At 38.1% G+C, this 8,143-nt stretch overlaps 1 pseudogene; it reads left to right on the plus strand.

Annotated features, from left to right (window-relative positions):
* Positions 1-7,618, plus strand: part of LOC119506853 — a 30,990-nt pseudogene extending 23,372 nt beyond the window's left edge.
* Positions 7,619-8,143: the final 525 nt, after the last annotated feature.

The raw sequence follows: 8,143 nt of genomic DNA on the forward strand, positions 1-8,143 counted from the left end.
TGACACTCCCTTTATCTAGTGTATGTGTAGATGAGTAACAAAGTAACACATGCATGAAAAAAAAAATAGGTCAGGAAGATGGGTGAAAATACTCCTATGTGGACTATAAACAATAGATATAGTATTACTTTAATAATCTTTCATCGATTCTAACAAATGTAACCACTGTTAAAAAAAATAGAATTACAAAAAAAGTGTTATCAATTGTAACAAATTTTCTACACTAATGCAATTGTTGGTGGTGGGGTAATGTATGGGAATCCTCTATTTTATGTGTGAGTGTTCTGTAAACCCACAACTTCTCTAATAGGAAAAAAAAAGAACCAGGTCTTGTTCTATGTATCTCTTTTGATACAGCAGTAAACAAAACAGAAAGTTTTTCCCTCTATGATTACATTCTATTTTGGGTGAGGGGGAGAGACAAATAAGTGAATAAATAAATAAATAAGAATGTTGCATTAGACGGTGACAGACTTTATGGAGAAAATTTTGTAAAAAGTAAATAGGGAAAGGGGTTAAGGAAAGTCTGTGGGAGGAATTAAATTGTAGTGTTGGCAGAAAAAGAGCTTGAGAAGGGAACGTTCTGGAAAAAGACAAAGTTGCTGAGGGAGATTGGCAGTTTCAAGAGTCAAGGTAGAGGCCAGTATGGCCGGAGAATAAAGAGGAAAGAGAAGTGGGAGATGAACTCAGAGAGGTACCCAGATAGCAGATCAATAGTACCTTGTCAGCCATCAGTAGGGCTTGGATTTATAATTACAAATTTGGATTTAATAGATTCCCCAAATTAGATGAACAGTATATGAAAGAAAACAGAATGTGATGTAGATATTAAAAAATATGCTCAAGAGTATTTCCTGACACTGGAGAATCTTGTATAATGTTAAGTGAATAAAGCTGCATTCGGTACTGTAAATGTGGTATGGTTTCAAATATCTAAAAAAGGCTAGAGAAATCATGAAAAGAAACTTGTTAACTTGTAAAATAGCAAGTAACAAGATTATGGATGTTTTGTTTTCACTATTTTTTCTTATTTTTTATTTTTTTGTATTTCAGAACTTTCCTCCAATGGGCACATAGAGCTTTCCTAACAGGAAAATAATTACAGTTCATTTTCTAAAATTAGGTAAATATATAAAAGGGGTAAAGCCCTGAGATAACCATCTCTAAATAGCTATGTCTCCAGAAAAGCTGTCACTGTGTATCCTGGTCTTTACTACTCTGGCTTCACTCCCTGGTATTATACAAGTTTCTGTGCTACCATTTCGAGTATGTGGAGGAATAGCCGAAACAAAGTTTGGAACCAAGCTGTTGGCAAAAACTAGCTATTTGGTGCTAGAGGCAAGCACAGGCTCAAATCTGAGGCTGTAATATAGATACCTTCCCTCACAGTGTTTGGAGAAACCAAGATTTCTGGCATAGAGCTGCTTATTTTTCTAAATACAATGATTTTGCTATGAGAGACAGTACGGAATCGGGCACAGACCCAAGGAGGAGGCTTCCAGTGGACTTTTATCTCCAGACGTGCTAGATACACTTGCACAATACAGCCACCCTCTCTCTCTTTCAGTGTCTTGAACTCTGAAATGGAGAGGGGTGAGGAGAGGGCAGCAGAGGGAGGGAAAAGGTTGAGCAATGTTCCATCCACATGCAGATATTGCTCAAATCCAGATTGTGTTCATCTCACCTCAAGTTCAGTTTGGTAATAGATCTTGACAGCAACCCTTTCCCAAGGGTAGGAGGTAGTGTGTGGCAGAAGATTTCAATCATTTGTGTAAGGATAAAAAAGTTTGATGAAAGCTAATGAAAAAAATCCATAAATCTACTACATGGAGACATGGGTTTATAAGATGTCACATCAGCAATGTATACCTTAGAATGGGCATGATAATCACAGGGAAAATTGGCCTAAAAAAGAGCAGAAACAGGGCCAGGCACACAGTATGGTAGTACCTCAGTTTTCAGTGTCTTTCCAGGAGCATGCATACACAAACAATGAATAATTAATTCAATTGTCTACTTCACCTCCGATGAAGTAAATGTAGTTTTAGATTTTGTTGAGCTCCTTTCATTTTCCTGGCAGCCACAGATTCAGAGCTGCAGTATATGCAGAATACAAGAAGACAGGAGATTCCACCTGTAAAATACACAAAACCAGTGTTTCCTTAAAGGACTGAAGAAAATAAATGAGCTCCCAATCAGTAAGTCTAATCATCCAACTTGCAAGGTGATAAATGAACTTTCATAAACCCAAAGCAAGAATCTCTTCTTATGTATATAGAGACAAGTGCTTCCTTTCATGTGCAACAGTGAATGAACAAGCATTCAATAGCCCAAAATCTATCTCCCTCTCTCTCTCTCTCTCTCTCTCTCTCTCTCACACACACACACACACACACACATACACACACACACACACACACACACACTTTTTCCATCCATTAGCATAGCAAAAATACCAGTGGCTCATCTATTCCTGAATTGTAATGGCTATCTCCAGATTCTGAGATGCTGGTCCCTTTGTTTGGGTATAACCTGATCAATCCCTGGAACTTTGGGTATCTGTGTGACACCTGAAACTCAGAGCTAGAGCTCAGCAGATACGAATGTCAGTATTAGTTCATAGAGCAACTGTGTCAGTATTAGTAGTGCATACAGCAACTGTTAAAAAAAGCTGAAAAAGAATCCAGACATCAATTAGAGATATGAATGAAGCAGATCTAGTTAGGATTAGGGCAAATCAGGCCAAAGGGTAAAGGGCAATAATGACTGTGTTTTAAAACTTCAACTTCCATGTGAGACCAAGGGAAAAGATGTTTCTTTGGTGCAGGATCTATATTTCCTAAACAATTTAACTCGTACAGTATGTTCAAATACCATAATGACATGGAACTTTGAATAGGATGTGAGACCTGGTATGTTTGCACAGGTTAGTGTGAAATAGTGACACATCCCAAAGTAATTTTGGCGGTGTTCTAGTTTGCTAATGCTGCCAGAATGCAAAACACCAGAGATGGATTGAATTTTATAAAAGGGGGTTTATTTGGTTACACAGTTACAGTCTTAAGGCCATAAAGTGTCCAAGGTAACACATCAGCAATTGGGTACCTTCACTGGAGGATGGCCAATGGTGTCAGGAAAACCTCTGTTAGCTGAGAAGGCACGTGGCTGGCGTCTGCTCCAAAGTTCTGGTTTCAAAATGGCTTTCTCCCAGGATGTCCTTCTCTAGGCTACAGTTCCTCAAAAATGTCACTCTTAGTTGCACTTAGGGTATTTGTCCTCTCTTAGCTTCTCCGGAGCAAGAGTTGGCTTTCAACAGCCATCTTCAAACTGTCTCTCATCTGTAGCTCCTGTGCTCTCTTTAAAGTGTCCATCTTGGCTGTGGCAAGCTGGCTCCTTCTGTCTGAGCTTATATACTGCTCCAGTAATAAAGGCCCACACTGAATGGGCAGGGCCACACTTCCACGGAAATTATCTCATCAGAGTTACCACCTACAGTTGGGTAGGGCACATCTCCATGGAAACACTCAAAGAATTCCAATCTAATCAGCACTAAAATATCTGCCCCACAAGATTGCACCAAAGAATATGGCTTTTTCTGGGGGACATAATACATTCAAACTGACACAGGCAGAGAATAAAAATACATATGCAGAGGACCCTGAGGAGCCGGGGAGGGGGTGGAAATGCGGAAATGTTGGACTTCCTCACCTGGATTGTTGCTGATGTTCTCACAAACATTGAGGACTGTTGGTTTGGTATACTGAGCCCTCTATTTTGGCACATGCCCTTATGGAACTCGTTACTGCAAAGGAGAGGCTAAAACTGCTTATAATTGTGCCTAAGAGTCTTCCCATGAGTACCTCTTTGTTGCTCAGATGTGGGCCTCTCTCTCTAGCTAACCTGACTTGGCAGGTGAACTCACTGCCCTCCCTGCTATGTGGAACCTGACTCCCAGGGGTGTAAATCTCCCTGGCAATGCAAGATATGACTCTCGAGGATGAATCTGGACTTGGCATCATGGGATTGAGAGCATCTTCTTGACTAAAAGGGGGATGTGAAATGAAACAAAGTTTCAGTGGCTGAGAAATTCAAAACGGAGTTGACAGGTCACTCTGGTAGGCACTCTTATGTGCCATATAGATAACACTTTTCAGGTTTTAGTGTATTGAAATAGCTAGAAGTAAATACCTGAAACTGTCAAACTGCAACCCAGTAGCCTTGACTCTTGAAGACGATTGTATAACAATGTAGCTTACAAGGGGTGACAGTGTGATTGTGAAAGCCTTGTGGATCACACTCGCTTTATCCAGTGTATGGATGGATGAGTAGAAAAATGGGAACAAAAATTAAATGAAAAATAGGGTGAGGGGGGATGATTTTGGTGTTCTTTTTTACTTTAATTTTTTATTTTTATTTTTACTTTTTCTGGTATAAGGAAACTGTTCAAAAAATAGATCGGTGTGATGAATACACAACTATATGATGGTGCTGTGAACAGCTGATTGTACACCACGGAAGACTGTATGATATGTGAATGTATCTCAATAAAACTGAATTTAAAAATAATAAAACAAACACAGAAAAAAATGCCAATGACTCCTGTGAAAACTGAATGATGCTCAAATATAGACTGAGATATCTCAGATGATTTAGGAGCAGCAGAGGGCAAGGTTCCTTTTTTTCCCAGCTCTGGAGAAAGCTGGAATTTAAAATAAATCATTTCAATTGAGCACAAACTAGTGGCCCTGAATCCTTTTTGGCCTGTGCTAAGTTCTCCTCAATGACTCAACTGGAAAAAGATTCATTTCCAAGTTCCCTCACATTGTTGACAGGCTGTGGCTTTAAGACTCATGGCAGCATGCTTCCTCAATGCCAGTTCCACAGGGAAAGAGAGAAACTCTAACAAGACAGGTGATGCATGTCTAGGTAGTCTTGTACAAGTAACCCTATACATCTCATCACTTTTGCCACTTTCCATTAGTTAAAACAAGTCTCAGGTCTTGCCTGCACTCAAGGGAAGGAGATTACACAAAGGCATGAATACCAGGAGGTGGGGACCATGGGAGCTCCCTTAAATTCTGTCACCACAAACAATCCTGTGACTCCCAATGTTTTAAAACTCTGCAAAATACAAAATACATCTACCCCCTACCCTTCATCCAAGGTTCATAAGAATCTCATCCCATTTTGGAATCAGCTCAAGGTCTAAAATCTTATAAGCTAAATCAGGTGTAGATGAGGCTCCTAGGTATAATCCTTAAATACAGCTTTTGGGCACAATTTCTCTCCATTTTGGACCTGTGAAACTAAAGTGACACATCATCTAACCTCACCACACCCAACATACAATGGTGGGACAGGTATAGGATAACAGCTATAAATATTCGTGTTCAAAAGAGTAGACATGGAAAGTAAAAAGAAGCCACTGATCCACAGCAATTCTGAAATCCATCCATGCAAATGTTAGGAGTTCCTTTATTAAATTTCAAGGCCTAGGAATAACTTTAGCAAAGAGGACTGCTCTCTCTCTTTCTCATGGGTTCTACTTTGTATATAATATATTATGGCTCTGCCTTCTGGGCTCTCTATTCTTCTTCCTCTTCCATGAAATGTAGCAGATGTTTGCAGCTGAGTAATTTTATCAGCCTGCCAGTGGAATTTTGGGGTCTGACAGCCTCTTTTCATTTTGTACTCCTTCTCTCCATTTTAGTCCAAGCTGGCAGCATTTCTATTGAAATTATTTTCTCAAGAACTTTGTGGATCTCTCATAGATTTCAGTGGGGTTCACTCCAGTAGACAAAAGCTGCTTCCACAGATCTTCATGAGATAAACCCTTCTCTACCTTTGCTTCCTGCTGATATGGCTGAGGGACAATACCCTTAAGCTTCCTAAGAGCCTCTATGGTTTGAATGAGAGGATTTGTGAGACACTGTCTTAATCTCTTGAAAGGATCCTTTGTGTGATTGAATATACTGTCCTTTTGATCCTTCTGAGGTTTTAGCAAAAGGTTGTACCATCACATCCTCAGCATTTTCTCTAAAGCATGCTTTCCTGACACTGCTCAGAGGTGATAACTTAATTGAGTAATTTTTGTAGTCTGTGGAGGCTGAGCATTTTCAAAACCATCAAATCCTATTTCCTTTTTTTTTAAGAGCTCTTCCCTCCATCTCTCAGCTCTCACATTTTACTATAAGCAGCAAGAAGAAACCAGGTAGCTCCCTCAGTATTTTGCTTGGAAATGTCCTTAACTATATAACCAAGTTCCTCATTTACAGGTTCTGTTTTGTATATAACTGCAAGAGACAAAATGGCTAAGTAAGGAGACTCCCTTCTGCAGTTGCTTCCTGCTACCTTCTGAGTCCTCACCAGGCAGTGTCCTCCAATCCCAGATTTCCAGTAACAGTCAATTTGAGGAAATTTAGGCTTTCTCTGTCATGCTCCCTAGAACTCTTCTAGCCTCCACCCACTTTCTGGTTCCAAAACCACTCCTACATTTTAGTTATTTGTTACAGTAAAACTCCACTTCCCAATTACATCAAATCTGTTGATCTGCATGCAAAAAATGGGAATGCACAATCCATTTACAATGTGAAAAATTAAAGCCAGTTTTCCAAGGTGCCAAAGCAGAAGCAAATTCCCCAATTTATTAAATTAGGATGATTCCAAGAGAGTTAACATGTTACCTCCTAATAGTAATTAAAATAAGAATTAAATCATAAAGAAAAATTAATACCTGGTTTTTATTTTAGATAAAAATATATTATTTCACTGCAAGGACCATGTTGCAGGCCAACATCTTGCTCATAAAGGAAAAACCACACTAGGCAAAGAACTTGCATTGGAATAAGGGCTGTAACACATTAATATGTGTGATTAAGCTAAAGAAGTACAATAACCAGCTGTCATTGATTCTGGGAACATGGTGTCTCCCAAAAGCACACCAAAAGTTGCACCAATGAAAGCACAAATCCTGAAGGATACGGGGATCATAGAATATGATCCAAAACTTATAAATCAGATGTTGGAATGTTTCTTCCAATATGTGACCATATTCTATATCATGCAAAAAACATAGTCAAATCTTGCCAACGAAACTATTGTTGATGTTGATGATGTGTGATTGGCACTCAGTCCAGTGTCACTCTGACCAAACTTTTGCTTCTCTTCCAGAGAAATTATTTATGAGATATTTCAAGGCAAAAATATCAAACTTCTTTGACTACATTTAAGTCAGGACTTAGTTTGCCATGTGTCAGATAGTGCTTAACCACTCTAAACTATAGATTCAAGTCCTTACCAAAAAAGTCATCCACTTCTGAGGGAAAAATAAACAGTTCCTTAAGTGTGGATTTGGTTTCTAGCAGGCCTAGTACTCCCGGACTAGGTCTATCACCTCTACAATCTATGTCTGTTTCAACTAAGGTAGTGGCTCCTGACAATAATTATAGTTAGTAGCTTACAACTATAAAATCATCAGTACCGTCACACTGCAGTTCAAAATGTTCTGATTAATCCATCATTAATTCAGTTCAAAAATATTCTTATTACTACTAAATCAGTGACAATACAAAATACTGACAATGAATTATCAAACACTTTGAAAAGAAAATATGAATGATGCTGATGATGCTTATAATCCAGCTTTTATGCTTGTAAAATGTGTATTTGGTTTTAAATTCGATGTCTGAAATTATCATTCATGCTAGAACTTTTCAAGCTGTGTTTTAGAAGACTTATTCAGAGTTTAATGAGCAAGTGGATGATATGGTTTAAGAAGATGGATTTTAATAGAAATAGTAAAGGTTCTCCATAACATCAAATATAGGAAATAAAATTGCTTATTCATGAAATTTTAAAACTATGCATTACTTTATATCATTGCATCTAACACATAATTGACTGTAAAAAGAAAATTATATTATATACTGATAATTTTTAAATACTTCCAACTAAACTATCACACAATGCTGTTCAATCACTTAGACTTTTTATACTTAAGAAGAGCTCTTTTAGACTTAATTAGATATAGATTATCATATATTACTCTTATGCTTTTGTAAAAAGGAATAGCTCAAACTATTTTGCATTCAAAGGCTTCTCTTCTAAGTCACGCTTTGATTAAGCATCACTGACGTCTAACTTT

This window comes from Choloepus didactylus, chromosome 12 (genome assembly GCF_015220235.1).
Source record: "Choloepus didactylus isolate mChoDid1 chromosome 12, mChoDid1.pri, whole genome shotgun sequence".
NCBI lineage: Eukaryota > Metazoa > Chordata > Mammalia > Pilosa > Megalonychidae > Choloepus > Choloepus didactylus.